Source organism: Physeter macrocephalus, chromosome 16 (genome assembly GCF_002837175.3).
Source record: "Physeter macrocephalus isolate SW-GA chromosome 16, ASM283717v5, whole genome shotgun sequence".
Taxonomy (NCBI): Eukaryota; Metazoa; Chordata; class Mammalia; order Artiodactyla; family Physeteridae; genus Physeter; species Physeter macrocephalus.
In genome coordinates, this window is record NC_041229.1 from 85406661 (window position 1) to 85424513 (window position 17853).

General features: G+C 37.0%; 1 long non-coding RNA gene across 1 annotated transcript in view; it reads left to right on the plus strand.

Annotated features, from left to right (window-relative positions):
* Nucleotides 1-2407: 2407 nt before the first annotated feature.
* LOC114483982 (uncharacterized) overlaps nucleotides 2408-17853 on the plus strand; it is a 17330-nt gene continuing 1884 nt past the window's right edge. The window contains exons 1-2 of the long non-coding RNA XR_003676360.1: nucleotides 2408-2471; nucleotides 7758-7855. This is a non-coding gene — a long non-coding RNA (uncharacterized lncRNA). The remainder of the gene's footprint in view (nucleotides 2472-7757; nucleotides 7856-17853) is intronic.

Here is a 17853-nt window from a genome sequence, read left to right on the forward strand (position 1 = left end):
GACATTTTCATCACTTGACATTCAGGATATAAGTTTCTTCGTTTTGCCACAACGTCATTGGCCACAATTATGTAAATATAATACTATTGATGCATATGTTGTAATACTTTATTACTATGAATTTTGCCACTTGCAATGTTTCCGTGAATCCCCCAGGTGGCAGACAATTTCCACTTGATTAAACATACTTGGTGGGAATTCCGGGCTTCCACTGCAAGGGTCACAGTTTCGATCCCTCGTCCCCTGGTCGGGGAACTAAGATCCCGCATGCCACGAGGTCCGGCCAAAACAAACAAACAAACAAACATACTTGGTAAGAACATTACTTCCTTATTACGAATCAGTTAAAAATACTAATAAGAATTCTATAGTCCAAGCATACCTACCAGATGATTAAGGAACTAATTTCTTATAAGTTACATAAGAATTTTACTAGAAATATTAATGGCAACTGTTAAATTGCTGAGAGGTCATTGTAATTAGGCACTCTGATAAATATATATTCCAACTGATCCGTCATCTTAAACACTTACAAATGTATCTGCTGGCTGTGAAAGCTAATACTGGTCCTTTGTTTGGGATCTGAAAAACTCAAGCATCACTGATAATAAAGCAAAAGCTCTGTTAACCAGCTGATTAGATTTTTAAAAATTCCTTGGAGATTTCTACAGTTATTTCTAATTTTAAACTCATATCTGTTAAAGTTGGTCATAAAAGGCCGGGCATATGTTATACTTGATATAATATACCCACTTGCTACAAATACATTAATCATACCCCACTTCCTCACCCTCAAAGCTATACTTTCTTAATGTTTCAGTCTGCTTTTTATATTTTGATCTATTTTACAAAAAGTTTAACAGGCACATGATTACAGCTATGTAGAGGGATGGGCAAATATTTTAAAAGCTTGTGTGAGAAGGACACAAATATATCTGGAATTTTATTTTTTTAAGTACATGTAGCACTTGCAAGTAATGAATTCTTCATGTGCATGATAAAACTGACTGGAATGACTATTGACTCATCTTGAATTAGAATGTTAATTAATCTCATCTTTTACACATTTCCTAAATTTAATCTGACTCTACTGCTTGAGTTTAAAATGATTTCAAAAGTAAAAAACTGGAGATAATCAGTTTAAAAAAACATATAGGTATTGTTAAATGATACTTATTGTTCTAAATATGTTTAAAACTTTCTTAAATTAGTCAAAGCACTAGAAAACAATATTGGCAAAAACTGAGGGGGGGGGAAGTAATTATAATCTTACCACTTTGAAAAACAGTTTTTATTTCACATCGTCCCTTTTTGTATTCAATCACATGCATACCTTTCTTCCCTTGCCATAAATATTGGGTATACCGTGCAATTTTGATTTCTGTGGAGGGCTATTTTTTGTTTTTAAGAAAGTGGGGCCTGTACTAAGTGATATGACACAGACTTTCTACTGTCTCCTATTGCCTCTTTCTTTTTTTTTTAATTGGAGTATAGTTGATTTACCTATTGCATCTTAAAAAAAAGAAGCTAAACCTAAATGCTTTTGTCAGGAATGGGCACCTGAATCAGAATCTACCCAATAGATAGACTCCACACTGATGAATTAAACAATACAACCACATGTACCCTACTTGAAAGTTTGAAGCTGAAAGAAGAGGGACACCAGAAGAAAGAGAGAGAAAGACCATGTGGACACTGGTGTGACCAGTCCTAGAACTGTCTGTTATGAAATGGCTTAACAATCTTAAACCATCCATGTCCTTACAGTTAACCTCCTTTGTCCTTAAGACTGAATGAACTTCTGCTCTTGGCATTCTAAAGTGTGATACAACCACATTCTGATAAATTATCAATTTTTGTCCTCTTTCCCCTTCTTTTTCTGTTCTCTCACTTTTATGTGAGCTTGTTCACCAAATGATTCATCTGAAATAGAAATAATTTTAAAGAACAGATTTTACCGTCTCCGAAAACAACTTGATGTTGTGTAAAAATAATGAGTATTTTAGAACTTTGCTTCCACAGTTTCATTATCCTTTATCCTGGAAATTGTATAAAAGATGTATTCATTTTCTAGGAGAAAAATCTACCATATCCATATATTTACATTATCTAAAATGCCGTGTCTATTTCGAGGACATGAATTTGGCCCACAAAAGACTCTCACCAAAGTATGTATGGTTCATAATCTTTGGTGTAATAATACTCTGCACAATAGTACAATACTACCACTCTACTCTGTGTGGTGATTTTTCATCCAAGGACTCTTCTAAATTCCTTTCATGAGGCAACAAATACTTAGACTCTATGATGGTCATTTCATTGTTTACTGGTAATAGTACACAGAAGGATGGAATGTGCTATCCCTGGCACAAAGGGTTCTGCTGGAAGTTTAGAGAGAATAAAATGTCTTCATCCTTCAGTGACTACAGAGAAAACACTTGTGGAGAAGAGAGAAAGCAAAGTTCCAAGAAGTATGTATTTATTATCTCTGTGCCGGTTAGTTGGAACTCCTTATCAATGAGGTCATAGTTTTGATCTCAATGTGGCCCATTTATCCTTGCTAGCTTCCTTAATCAGAGCATGCACCCCTAGCTCCAGCCAAGTGCTTGACAAATGTCTCTCTCTCTTTTTAAAAATTTATTTATTTATTTATTTAATTTATTTTTGGCTGCGTTGGGTCTTTGTTGCTCGCGCGGGCTTTTTCTCTAGTTGCAGTGAGCGAGGGCTACTCTTCGTTGAGGTGCGCGAGCTTCTCATTGCGGTGGCTTCTCTTGTTGCAGAGCACAGGCTCTAGGCGTCTGGGCTTCAGGAGTTGTGGCTCGCAGGCTCTAGAGCACAGGCTCAGTAGTTGTGGCACACAGGCTTAGTTGCTCCGTGGCATGTGGAATCTTCCCGGACCAGGGCTCGAAACCGTGTCCCCTGCTTTGGCAGGTAGATTCTTAACCACTGCACCACCAGGGAAGTCCCCAAATGTCTCTTTTTGATCCAAATTGTGCCTGAAAAGAGAATAACATAATTTGTGTAAATCCACCAGTATAGTTGGAAAAAAATAATTTAAAATGCTTTTCCAATCGACTGGAATAATAAAATTATCATTTTCATCTAGACACTAGTTAGTAGTCGTTTAGAAAGGCACTTCCTATATATACAGACAATTCCTAAATGATTCTAAATGAACAATTAATTGATCCATCTAATGGAGATGGGGTTTCCTAAATGTGTTTCATTGTGTACCAATCAATGTACAGATAGAGCCTTATTTATTATCTTAAAAATTTTATAACTGGAAGTTTGTACCTTTTGACCATCTTCACCTATTTCACATCCCCTCACCTCTGGAAAGTGCCAGTCTGTTCCATAAGTTCCTTTTTTTTTTTTTTTTATGTAAGTGATGAGATCATATGGTATTTGTCTCTCTCTGTCTGACTTACTTCATTTAGAATAACACCCTGGAAGTCCATCCATGTTGTCGCAATGGCAGAATTTCCTTCTTTTTTTATGGCTGATTAATATTCCTCAATATGCCACATCTTCTTCATCCATTCATCCATTGATGGACACTTGGGTTGTTTCCATGTCTTGGCAAATGTAAATAATGCTGCATTGAACATGGGGGTGCTGATATTTTTTGAGTTAGTGTTTTTGTTTCCTTCAAATAAATACCCACTTTGAATAAAAAGTTAAATTGCTGGATCATTTGGTAGTTCTTTGAAAAAGTTTTTAGGAACTTCCATACTATTTTTCACGGTGGCTGCACCAATCTACATTCCTACCAACAGTACACAAAGATTCTGTTTTCTCCATATCCTCGCCAACGCTTGTTATCTCTTGTCTTTTGATAATAGCCATTCTAACAGGTGTGAGATGGTAACTCATTGTGTTTTTAATTTGCATTTCCTCCATGATTAGTGATGTTGACCACATTTTCATGTATCTGTTGGCCATCTGTATGTCTTCTTCGGAAAAATGTATTTCATTCTGATCTTCTGCCTATTTTTTAATCTGATTGATTTTTGCTTCTGAGTTGTATGAGTTCTTTATATATTTTGGATATTAACCCCTTATCAAATATAAAATTTTTGAATATTTTTTTCTATTCTGTAGATTGCCTTTTCATTTTGTTGATGGTTTCCTTTGCTATGCAGAAGCTTTTCAGTTTGATGTAGTTCCATTTGTTTATTTTTGCTTTTGTTGCCAATAGAGTCTTATTAAAATGAAGGAAGCGAAGGGTTTTAAAAGATTAGAAATCTGAGCACTCTAGTTTCACATCAAAATCATTTGTTTGAACCACACCAGATCAAATGGTAGCAGAGGAAAAAATAATGATGAATTTTACTCCTTTGGCTACTGTGGTCACATAATTATTGGTAAAATAATTTGGTACCATCTGTGTATCAGAAAGGATATGACATATCCCTTCCACCTATCTTTGAACTACAGCTATGTGAAAATTGATTGATGATGATTGCTATAGTACTATTCAATAGTAAGGCAAAGGCAAAATGTGGGGTTTTTCGGTAAAATACTTAATCATGCAATGAATTTTCTCCTAAAGTGAAATTCTAAAAAAAAAAAAAAAAAAACAGTCCACTATGGGGGCCAAACTAAAAATTACATAATTTTTAAAATTGACATATAGTTGATTTACAGTATTGTGTTATTTCAGGTGTACAACGTAATGATTCCTTTTTTTGGTAGATTATATTCTATTATAGGTTATTACAAGATATTGGGTATAATTCCCTGTGCTATACAGTATATTTTTGTTGCTTACCTATTTTATGTATAGTAGTTTGTATCTGTTAATCCCATACTCCTAATTTGTCCCTCCTCACCTCCCTCTCCCTTTTGTAACCATGAGTTTGTTTTCTATGTCTGGGAGTCTGTTTCTGTTTTGTATATAGATTCATTTGTATTATTGTTTAGATTCCACATGTAAGTAATATCATATAATATTTTTCTTTCTCTGACTTATTTCACTAAGTACAATATTCTCTATGTCCATCCATGTGCTGCAAATGGCAATATTTCATTCTTTTCTATGGCTGAGTAATATTTTATATATATATACCACAACATATGTATACCACATCTTCTTAAACCAATTGTCTGTTCACGGGCACTTGGGTTGTTTCTATGGCTTGCCTATTATAAATAGTGCTGCTATGAACACTATTTATTTGGGTGCATGTATCTTTCTGAATTAGAGTTTTTGTTTTTTCTGGATATATACCCAGGAGTGGAATTGCTGGATCATTTGGTATTCTATTTTTAGTTTTTTAAGGAAACTCCATACTATTTTTCATAGTGGCTGCACCAATTTACATTCCGACCAGCAGTGTACAGGGGTTCCCTTTTCGCCACATCCTCTCCAGCAGTTGTTGTTTGTAGACTTTTTGATGATGGCCATTCTGACCAGTGTGAGGTGATACCTGACTGCGGTTTTGATTTGCAAAAAATGCACAATTTTCATAAGTGACAAAAAACAATCAAACCTAACCAGCTCTAGCAGAAGTTTCTCATTTTGGGATCAAATTTTTGTATAAGTGTATAATGAAATACAGGAAGCTAGGTATAATGTGTCACTGTATGAGTCTCACCTATAAAATAATTTGCCTTGACATTTCTGGAATCTAAGTCTTGTGATGGGTGAAAATTGGGGGGACAGTTTCTTCTGTCCTCTTCCTACAACTTGCATCAGGGACAATTACTATGGCTCTTTTTAGAAAGAGAAATACTTGTTTCTTCCTCTTGTATCATGGAAGTTCCATATGCCCAATCCTCTACATGTCTGAAGATATCAGAATCGTTTAAAAGTCTCAAATTTAAATATTTAATACACAAACTTTATGGAGGTCCTATTCTATGCTTTGAATCTATGGCATACTGTAATTCAAAGATAAGTAGGATACAGATTTTGCCTTCCAGAAACTCAGTATGGATTAAAATGTACAACTACTAAATTACCTTAAAAAGTATAAATAAATTCTAGACTTCAATAAAGGTATTTAAACATTAGAATTCAACTATGAAAATGATGGCAGGAAGGTCACTATGTTAGACTTATTAAATATGAAGCTGTCATTATCCCCCAATTGATCTATAGTTTCAAAACAATTGCAGTCAAAATATAAGCAGGGTTTTTTGAGACCCATACAAGTACAAACAGCTGACTTTTGACCAAGTGTCTAGGTAATCCAACAGAGAAAGTATAGGTTTTTCAGCACATGGTATTAGAACAATTGGACATCCATGTGCAAAAACCTGTCTCAACTTATACCTCATACCTTATATAAAATTAATTCAAAATGGATGACAGACCTAAGTAAAACTATATAACTTTTAGGAAAAAACAAAGGAGAAAAACTTTTTTTAACCTTGGATTAGGCAAAGAGTTTTCCAGATATGATGCCAAAAGCATATTTAATCCATAAAAGAAAATACTGATAAGTTGGACTTTTTCAAAATTAGAAAGGTTTTGTTCTTTGGAAGACATCATTAAGAGAATAAAAAGACAAGCTGCAGACTTTGGTAAAATGTTACAAAGCACATATCTGACAAAAGAGTTGTATCCAGATACAAAGAACTCTTGAAACCTAATAAGGAAACAACACAACTAAAAAATGAGCAAAACATTTGAACAGCCACTTGATGAAAAAATAAAAGCAGAAGGCAAATAAGCACATGAAAAGATGTTCAATTTCATTAGTGATTAACGAAAGGCAAATTGAAACTGTGATAGGTTATGACTACAAACCTATTAGTAGTGGATGGCAAGACAACACCACCTGACAATACCAGGTGCTGATGAGGATGCAAAGCAGCTGCAACTCTTATACATTGCTTGTGGAAATGCAAAATTGGGCAGACAGTTTTTAAAACAGTTTGGCAGTCTCTAATAATGTTAAATGTATACTTACTGTGTGACCCCAAAATTCCACTCCTAAGTATCAATATTTACCCCAAGACAAATAAAAATTGTTTTCACACAAAACAATATAAAAATGTTTATGGCACCTTTGTTCATAATCTCTAAAGACTGGGAATAAACCAAATATCCATGAACTGGTGTTGAATTAATGAACTATGGCACATCTATATAAAGAAATACTATTCAACAATTTTGAGGAACATCTATTGATAAACAAAATAGTATGGATGAATCCCAAATGCGTTATGTTTAGTGAAAAAAGCCAGATTCAAAAGACTACATACTGATTGATTCCATTTATATGATATTCTGGAAAAGGAAAAACTATAAGGATAGAGATGGAGGCCAAATCAGCGGTTAATTTCACCAGGCAATAATGACAATTCGAAACTTGTATGATCTTCCTTCTTTGTCTCTTTTGCTGAATACTTCTTATCTCCCAAATTTAGAATGCTCCAGGACTCAGTTCTTAGAATTTCCTAACACGATCTTTTCCTTGGTGGTCACATTTAGGTTCCATGGATTCAAATACCAGCTATATGCTAACTCCCAATTTTATTTCTTCAGCCAATACTTCTATTCTGCACTCCAGACTTCTTAAACCAGTTGCCTATGTGATATTTCCATATAGGAATCTAATAGTATCTCAAATTTATGTCCAAAACCAAGCTTCTGATCTTACTTGCCAAACCTGCTCTTCTCCTAGGCTTTACCATCTCAGAAAATGGCAACTACATCTTTCTATTTGCTTAGGCCAAAAGCGATGCAGTCATCGTGCATCCTAGTAGACTAATTTGACTCTGCTTTCTATTCATCACTCCTACAGGCTACATATGACTCTGGAATTCATGTTCAAGGAAAGTAAAAGGAACAATGTCTACTTGGAGAAAAGGTTGATTTCAACCTGGGGCAAGGAAAGACAAAGTAAGTTTGGAATATCTCATTGTATCAGAAAGTAAGGAAATTCTGAAAAACTGATCGGGACACAGGAGTCAAATTGAGGGGGGGGGTCCCACTGGTCAAATAGTGGTCAAGTTCAGCATCAAAATAAATAATAGTAGGAACTGACTAACAAAAAAGAACCTATCAGTCCATGTTATTACAGAACAAAAAAATCACCATTTTATAACCCCCATAGTAATAATTGATTCATACAAGAATCATCAAAATATATTAAAACTATTATGTAAAAGACTGTCGGGGAACAGAATATTCATCGTCTCAAAGTATCACTCTACAGAATACTTCCTAATTACAAAGGGAAAAGATATCTTTATACTAGAGAAATTCGGGAGGAACTTAGTGAAATGAACAAAGTTAACACCAATAATGAAGCAAACTAACATTAAGACCCCCTCAGGTTTGATCATTCTCTAGAAGGACTCACAGAACTCTAAAAAGCTGTGATTCTCACAGTTATGGTTTATGATAGCAAAAGGATAGAGATTAAAATCAGCAGAGTGAAAAGGAGCATGGAGCCAAATCTAGGAGGAACCAGGAGTAAGGCTTCTGGTTGTCCTCTCTCAGTCACACGGACAGTGCTTAATTCTCTCAACAACCATGTGTGACAATATGTGTGAAGCGTTGCCAACCAAAGAAGCTGACCCAAGCCTCGGTGTCCAAGGTTTTACTGGGAGTCAGTCACATTGGCACGCAGCATACAAAAACAGGTACTCACCATAAATCAAATTGTTAGCATAAATTATCTGATCAAAATGATACGGATTGCCCAACGTCGAAGGCATTCAAAAAACACTCTTTCCAGGCAGGATATTCCAAGCGCTCAGAGGTTATCTCCCAGGAGCTGGTCAGGGTCCAATCCTTTCTTTGGAAGGTGCAGAGTTTGAGCAATCAAGCCTGCTGAGTTAACTCTTTATGGCATACCACCTGATAGGAAAAGGGCGCAAATCAACAATGTGGTATCCCGCTAAGTTTTTAACCTAGACCTAGTCATGAGGATATCCAGACTGACTGACATTTGGCAAAACAACTGTTCTGACTTTTTTAAAATGTCAATGTTTTGAAAGACAAAAAACAAACAAAAAAGATGGGAACTATTCTAGATTAAAGGAGACCAGAGGGACATCACAACTAAACACAATATGTGATCGTTCACTGGATGTCCTTGATCAAAACAAGAGAAAATGAAACCAACCAAACAAACAAACAAACAAGCAAAAAACAGGTATAAAAGATTATTGGGACAATTGCGGACATTTGAATATACACTGTTTAGTAGATAGTAATATGGTATCCATGTTAAATTTCACGAATGTGACAAAGACTCTGCTTTGACCTAACTTGAGTCAGGTTCCTCTGAGTCCTCTTTCTGACTATGCCCCTGACCTTGGGTTCTGTCCTTGGCCCATTTAGTACAGTTTTAGAAAGAATCCTGCTGGGTCAGTTTTTGGAAAATTTCCCGCACTTGGTATCTGACCACTCCTGACATCTGACCAAGTTCCTCATCCCTCATCTTCTATCTCTTATCACCCTAGCCTGCCTTCAGCAAGAATCTTGTCAGATGGTTTAGCAGAATCTCCCTACACTTGATGTTTCCTCTTAGTAATTTCTATCCACAGACCTTCACCCTGCTCCTTCCTTATAAATTCCCACTTGCCTTTGTTAGTTGAGCTCAATCTCTCCTCCACACTACAAAAAATCATATTATGATTATGCAGGAGAATATTTTCGCTCTTAGGAGATAGTCTGAAATATTCAGGAGTAAGGTGTCATGATGTATGCTACTAACTTGTAAATAGCTTAGTGAAATGATTATAATTATATATGTATATGTATGCACATACATACATATATACATATATGTATGCATGTTTATATATGTGTGTATATGTGTGGGGGAAAGACACAGCAAGAGAAAGAAAAAAGTATATGTGACAAAATGTTGACAAATCTAGGATGAGTATTCAATTTATACTTCTTACAAGTCTTCTGGTTTTAAAATTTTACAAAATAAAAAGTTGGAAAAAATAATTCTGTAAACCTTGGGGGTAGGAAGGAAAAAGTGTTAGGGAAAGAATTTTGCCAGGAAGGTAGCTGTAGCTTTTGGGTTTCTCCACTTGATATTTATGTATTTATTTTATTGTGGTAAAAAATATGTAACATTAAATTAACCATCCTAACCACTTTTTTTTTTTTTTTCTGTTGTGGCCTCTCCCGTTGCGGAGCACAGGCTCCGGACGCGCAGGCTCAGCGGCCATGGCTCAGGTGCCTAGCCGCTCTGCAGCATGGAGGATCTTCCCGGACCGGGGCACGAACCCGTATCCCCTACATCGGCAGGGGGACTCTCAACCGCTGCGCTACCAGGGAAGCCCCTAACCAGTTTTAAGTATACAGTTCAATAGTGTTTAGTACATTCACTAAGATTTCTTCTAGGATTCTTTCGTCTTGTAAAACTGAAACTTTACGTCCATTAAACAAACACTAATTTCCCCCTTCCCTTTTCCCCAGCCCTTGCCAACCACCTTTCTACTTTCTGTTTCTATGATTTTAGATACTTCATATAAGTGGAATCATACAGTATTTCTGTGACTGGCTTGTTTCACTTAGCATATTGTCCTTGAGGTTCATCCATGTTGTTGCATATTGTCGGATTGCCTTCTTTTTAAAGGTTGGATAATATTCCATTGTATGTATATACCACATTTTTTTTATGCATCCATCCATTGATGGACATTTGGGTTATTTCCACCTCTTGACTACTGTGAATAATGCCACAATGAACATAGGTGTACAAATATCACTTCCAGATCTTGCTTTCAATTCTTTTGAATATATACCCAGACGTAGGAGTGCTAGATTATGTGGTAATTCTATTTTTAATTTTTTGAGAAACCTCCATAGTTTTCTATTATGGCTACACCATTTCACGTACTCACCAACAGTACACAAGGGTTCCAATTCCTCCACATCCTCACCAGTACTTGTTATTTTTTGTTCTTTTCATAGCAGTTATCCGAAAAGGTGTGATGTGATACTTCATTTTGGTTTTGATTTGCATGTATCTTATGATCAGAAATAGGTATTGTTTCATATGTTTGTTGGCCACTTGCATATCTTCTTTGGAGAAATGTCTTTTCAAGTCCTTTCCCCATTTTTTAGTTGGGTTGTTTTTGTTGTCATTGAGTTGTAAGAGTTCTTTATATATTCTGGATATTAACCTCTTATTAGATATATGATTTGCAAATATTTTCTCCCTTTTCTATAGGTTGATTTTTCACTCTGTTGATTGTTTCCTTTGAGGCACAGAAGTTTTGAATTTTGACATAGTTCCATTTGTCTATTTTTGCTTTTGTTACCTATGTTTTTTGTTGTCATATCCAAGAAATAATTGTCAAATCCAATGTCCTGAAGCTTTTTCCCTATGTTTTCTTCTAGGAGTTTTACAGTGGTAGGTCTTACATTTAGGTCTTTAATCCATTTTGAGTTAATTTTTGTATATAGTGTAAAATAAGGGTCCAATTTCATTATTTTGCATTGCATATTCAGTTAGCTATTGGTTTTTTTTTTTTTTTTTTGTGGTATGCGGGCCTCCCTTTGCTGTGGCCTCTCCCGTTGCGGAGCACAGGCTCCGGACCCGCAGGGCCACCGGCCATGGCTCACGGGCCTCAGCCGCTCCGCGGCATATGGGACCCTCCCAGACCAGGGCGCGAACCCGGTTCCCCTGCATCGGCAGGCTAGCTATTGGTTTTTAAACTTCTTTTTACTGCATGACTGACTGAGGGCATTATAGTGGTCTTTTTTGGTGTTTCACTTTAACTTGATAGGAAATGTTATCTTAGTTTGATTACATAAAAGCTATGTGTGAATTTTCTCTGTAGATATATTTGAATACATAAGCAACAAGTACATTCTTATACATTTTATAAATGTGTAAAAGGAAAAAAATCTGAGGAATTCTAATGGTGCTTAGCAAGCAGTAATATAGAAAAGTCAGTTGGATAGAAAGAGCAATAACAACAGGAAGAAAAGTAATGTATTAGTGAATTTGCTTTGCAAAACTTAAACTGTAATAAGAGGGATCTTGCTTAGAAAAGCAACATTGAAAACAAACTCATATGCACACATTGTGCTAAGTATTTCTCTGGAAAAAAAACAGAGGAATGTAATATGGTAGTGGAAGATGGGACAAAACAAGAGGCATTTGGATTAATTGAATTAGTGTCCTGTTGAATTTAAGAATACAGTGTCCTACACACGCACAAACATAGATCAGTAGTAGATTTAGGGGAGCACTATTAGACTGCACCTGTTGGAGTCCTCAGTGAATCCAGTCCTTGTTTAAGGCTTCCAGTTGGAGCTGGCAGTTGTTGTAGGGATTAAATTATTTAAAGCCTTCAGCTGGCTAGTGTAGGCAAGCAGTGGCTTAGAAAACACTTAATCTATTTTTTAAAATCTGTTCCTAAGTTTGTTTTGCTTAGGCTGTAAGACTACGTGTACCACCCACCTGCCACATTCTAGAAACCTTTTGTCAGAGAGGGGAAATTTATTCAAGAAGAAGAGATTTCAAGGGGATATCTCTATTTTAATACAATATACTTATTTGGAGCATAATTTATTTGTAATAAATATTTTGCTAAGCAACTAAAAAGGTATTGTTTAAGTTTATTTTCAAATTGTTATTACCAATTTACTTACTTATTTCAACAGCTATCTTTTAAAGTTTTATTTTTAATTATAGTTAGAGAGGCTTTTGGTGACAAACAATATATGGACCTTTCCAACAGGGACATTTTAAAAAGGGAGCTCCATGTTTATTGAGTAATTTGGTAGCCCATTTCAATATACTTAACTTCTTTTTAGAAAACTAGTATTACTTAATAAGCCATACTCTGCCTTGAAGTGACCTAACAAGGAGTTTGGATAAAACCTTCTGGATAACTCTAAAGCAGAGGATAATGGCAAATCTACTTATTTGTAATTAACTGTTACTTAGAGGTCCAGTGTATTTTTTTCACCTGCAAATATCTTCTTTCCTACTAGAAGTTTTTAGTCTATGTCTCTATTATTTGAATTTATTAGATGCATGATAGATTAAATTAATATATTTCCAAAATAAAGAACTATGTTTTTGACATCATTCACTGCCTAAAATTCTTTCTTGGCTATTTCTAAAATAAAACTGTTATTTTTCCAAATTGTGGGATATGAAATAAAATAACTATGGTGGGCATATACTCTTATATTCCTAAAATTTGTATGTAGAGTTTTTGAAACAAAACCCTATGAAATAGGAATAAAGTGTTGAATGTAAAAGTCTAAAGTTTTAAATTCACAGGTCTCAAGATCCCTTATTTGTAAAGGTAACAAATTTCATCACCTTTCTTTCCCCCCTTAAGACTTTTCATTACTTTGTTTTTAGAAGCTTATTTTGGGCATGATAAGATGGAGACAAAAATTTTAGGTATGTAGCAGAGGAAGAAAATCAATTTAAGACAAACTGTCTCTTATGTAGAAAAAATAATGGTTGAGCTATTATAGTGCAATTTGTTACTTGACTGCAAGTAATACCCCTGCAAAAAGAGGAATATGATTTCACGCTAAATGGTGGCAGCCTCTGGAGAGTCAACTTGGGCAAATCAAACCAAAACACCAGCAACGTTATCATGACTTTTATTTAACTAATTTTATTCAAACAGGCAGAATTTCATAGGTTCTCCAGTTTGGTTGCTTTAAAATGTTATTGTTGGGCATTATCCCAGGACTCCATGGGTAAGGCTGTTAAGTGTCAGCTCTATTCCCACTTCTAGGCCACCCCCCTCAGAGTCTCTTTCTTGCTCTCAGCAGGGTCCCTAGGGATTCAGCACTCATTCCTCTACTACTTACAGCTGTCATCACCTGCTCTATTTCCTGGGGTTCCTCCCCCACCCCATCCCACCTAAGACTGACTGTGGTCTGACCCAGTTTCTTTAGCTTCCCCCCTTCCTTTCTGTCTCTGAAAATAAGTGTGAAGCCTGTTTACACACTAAGGACACAGAGTACTGGGATGGAACCTACAATCCAGCTGTCCTTGCCTTTGTCATAAACACATCCTTTGTGGGAGAAGCATCAACTCTGACATGGCTGACTTCCCCTTAGAATCCATAAAGAATAAAACCGGTGTGTTTATTTAACTTCTCTTTAAGCTACTTCCCTTTTCAGCTAGTACCACTTTCCCTAGAGTGGCTGCTTACTGCGTTGGCAATGATTGTTGACATGAAATAAACAACAAAATCCTGAGCTGCTGTCAAATGGTGTCAAAGTAAGCAAGCACTCTTGACTTTGCTACCCTGACCAGCTACACCCCTCTACACCATGTACAGTCAGCAGCCTAGCCTCTGTAGGCATCTGAGTTTTCCCTTCCTGCCTTAGATCTCTCTCAACTGAATGCTTATCAAGAACAGCCAAAAAAAAAAAAAAAAATTAGCCAATCATGTAAATTTCTACTGTTTACTATTAAAAGAGTACTATCTGGAGTTCATAAGTAGTGTATTAGAGCCTTGATTTCTCATAGATGGGAAAACAAGACCCTCTGCACATGGGTTTAGCTCTTTAACTCTTTGACTCTTCTTACCACACCCACACCAGAGGCCACTGGTAACAATCTGTGGCCAGTACCTAAACTCTCAGCCAGGTAAGGATTCGAGATCTCTTTCCTTTAGTCTGCTTGGAACCATCTCACATACTAGCTCTCCTCCAGTCCCAAGCTGACTGAATTTGCATTCTGGCTTCCTCTTATTTTTACTCATTTGGATTTAACTGTTAGGTTTTAGTATTTTTTTTCCCTTGGAACTGACCTGGTAATGCCATAGAATACTGCCTCTGGCAATTTCCTTTGACCCAGCAGGGAAATTAGATTAAATCCTTTCAAGAGCAGAGGCCATGATGTATCTCTCTTATCCATAGGGACAGTATAGTGTGCACTCATTATCAAATTTTGTTGTTAATGATGATGGGGTTGAAGATTATGGCTTTGAGTGCTAGTTCTGCTTTAAGAAAGCACAACATAAGTCTTCATCTTTGCAGTGATATGATAGATTTATAGTCAGCCTAAAGGGGGACAACAGGGGGGAGTGACTATATCATGAACTCTGGAGCCAGACTTCCTGCATTCAAATCCTTGTCACTTTGTAGATATGTGACCTTGACCAAGTTACTTAGCTTCTCTAGGCCTTGATTACCTTATCTTAAACTGGGTATAATGACAATACTTACTTCCTAGGGTTGTTATGAGGATTAAATGAGTTAACATTAGTGATGAACTTAGAACAGTGTCCTGAATTTAGAACATAATAAGCACAAAACTGTTTAAGCAAAAAGTAATTTTTATTTATTTATTTATTTTTGGCTGTGTTGGGTCTTCGTTGCTGCACGCGGGCTTTCCCTACTTGCAGCGAGCGGGGGCTACTCTTCGTTGCATTGCATGGGCTTCTCATTGCAGTGGCTTCTCTTGTTGCGGAGCATGGGCTCTAGGCACGCGGGCTTCAGTAGTTGTGGCATGCAGGCTGTAGAGCGCAGGCTCAGTAGTTGTGGCTCACGGGCTTAGTTGCTCCGTGGCCTGTGGGATCTTCTCAGACGAGGGTTCGAACCTGTGTCGCCTGCATTGGCAGGCGGATTCTTAACCACTGTGCCACTAGGGAAGTCCAAAAGATAATTTTTAAAATAAACAACTGATCTACTTCTACCATCCTAGGTCGTATTAAAATACTATAATTTGGAACAGGTGGAATATAGTTTTTTTTGCGTGTGGCTCAACCAAGTTCCAGAATGAATTTAATTTAATTATAATTGCTTTGCTTATTATTGAATGCTTTCAGTTTCAGCTTCCAATCACTAATGACACTCATACAGTGGATAATTAGGTGTGATGTGGATTACTCTAAAGCTTAGCAATGAGGGTTTTTTTTTTTTAAACAAAGTTCCTGTAAAAACAGAAATATCAGGACTTCCCTGGTGGTGCAGTGGTTAGGAGTCCGCCTGCCAATGCTGGGGACACAGGTTCGAGCCCTGGTCCAGGAAGATCCCACATGACGCGGAGCGGCTGAGCCCGTGAGCCACAACTACTGAAGCCCGCACGCCTAGAGCCCGTGCTCCACAACGGGAGAGGCCACCACAGTGAGAAGCCTGCGCACTGCAGTGGGGCGTGGCCCCTGCTCGCCACAACTAGGGAAGACCCGAGCGCAGCAATGAAGACCCAACGCAGCCAAAAATAAAATAAATAAATTTATTAAAAAAAAAAACAACCAAAAAACCCAGAAATATCTTTCACATAAAATAGATACTTAGAAAGTGTGTTTATTTAAGTATGGTAGAAGCATTTAAGGTGTTTGTTTTAAATTTTTTTCTACATTTTTCTTTACAGATTAAGAATTACCAATATATTGACAACACCCGAAAAAGGAACAATTAAAATAAATCATTGTACATCCTTAAAATGGTCTACTATGCAGCTGTTTAAAAGAATGCAGTAAATTTATATATATTAATAGGGAACAGCCACCCAGCTACATAAAAAAAGAAAGCTAGAACAGTATGTATGGTATGCACACATATGCTTTTGTAAAAACCCTATTAAATGGGTCACGCTCAAAATAAGGTATAAGTAAACAGCAACTTTACTTCTTCCCTTCAGTATCTCTTTAAACCTTGGAGGAAATCTTGTGCAAGATCATAATTTTTTTGGTCACTCAGAAAAGGAAAGTCTCTTGAACGCTTTTATTTCCAATAATGGTTTCATTTCTGTAATTCAATTGGTCAGTCCAGTGAAATAACTGAAACTCCAAACCTCTCTGTAAATTAGAACTTATTCTTCCTCCAGCTCAGCTTGGCTGTAAGCCTGAGGAATGGGCAGGCTGGGAGGCTTCCTAACTTCTCAGCCTTGGGCCGCTACTGCCTCTCGCCTGCTTCTCTAAGCTGCTTTGACCCCTCAGGGTTAAAAGACTAGGGAGAAGTAAAGGATGGAAAAGGTCATACCTGACTGATAAACAGGTAATTCTAGTTGCGGCCTTCTAGGAGTAGCAGATTCTGGCTGTGGTTCTTGACCTCTTGTATTGTTTTCTCCGAGATCCCCCATCTAGGAACCTCCAATTGCAATTTCTGTGATGTGGTGGATACTTTTCTCAGGCAGGCCACTTACACCTCTAACGCTCAGCCTTTGTATGTCTGATGTTTACTCTCTCTCTCTCCCTCTCCCTCTTCTGGGGTCTCATGCCCCTCCAGGCAGCCCAATTGGGCAATGATATTTTTTAAAAAATTTTTATTGGAGTATAGTTGATTTACAATGTTGTGTTGGTTTCTGCTGTACGGAGGAGTGAATCAGTTATACACATACATATATCCAGTCTTTTTTAGATTCTTTTCCCATATAGACCATTATAGAATATTGAGTAGAGTTCCCTGTGCTATACAGTAGGTCCTTATTAGTTATCTATTTTATATTGGGCAATGTTATTTTTAAGCCGATTTCAACCTGGGTTTTGCCCATGAATCCACTTGGTCCTCATATCAATGCAGCTCACTCCCAGGGAAGCTTGGCCTCTCCATTCTCCGCTTCTTCAGGCCTAAAGCCATAACTTCTCACCTTAGATTCCCCAGGTGTGCATCAGACACCATTCCAGCATGTCCCCACCCCCCTAACTGTGAGGGATGCTATCCAGCCCAGACCTAGAAGTGGTCTCTTTGAAGGCTTCTTTTTGGTTTAATGTAAGGGGAAACACTGTTCTCCTGACGCCCATGGACATGAGGAATAACAAAATCCTCTCCAAAGAAAATCTCCCTCTCAGGTCACTTCAGCTTCAAGTCTTTAATACCACCAAAATTGGCTAAGGTTGCAAAGCTAGTTTTTGTTTGTTTGTTTTTTTGCGGTACGTGTGCCTCTCACTGCTGTGGCCTCTCCCGTTGCGGAGCACAGGCTCCGGACGCGCAGG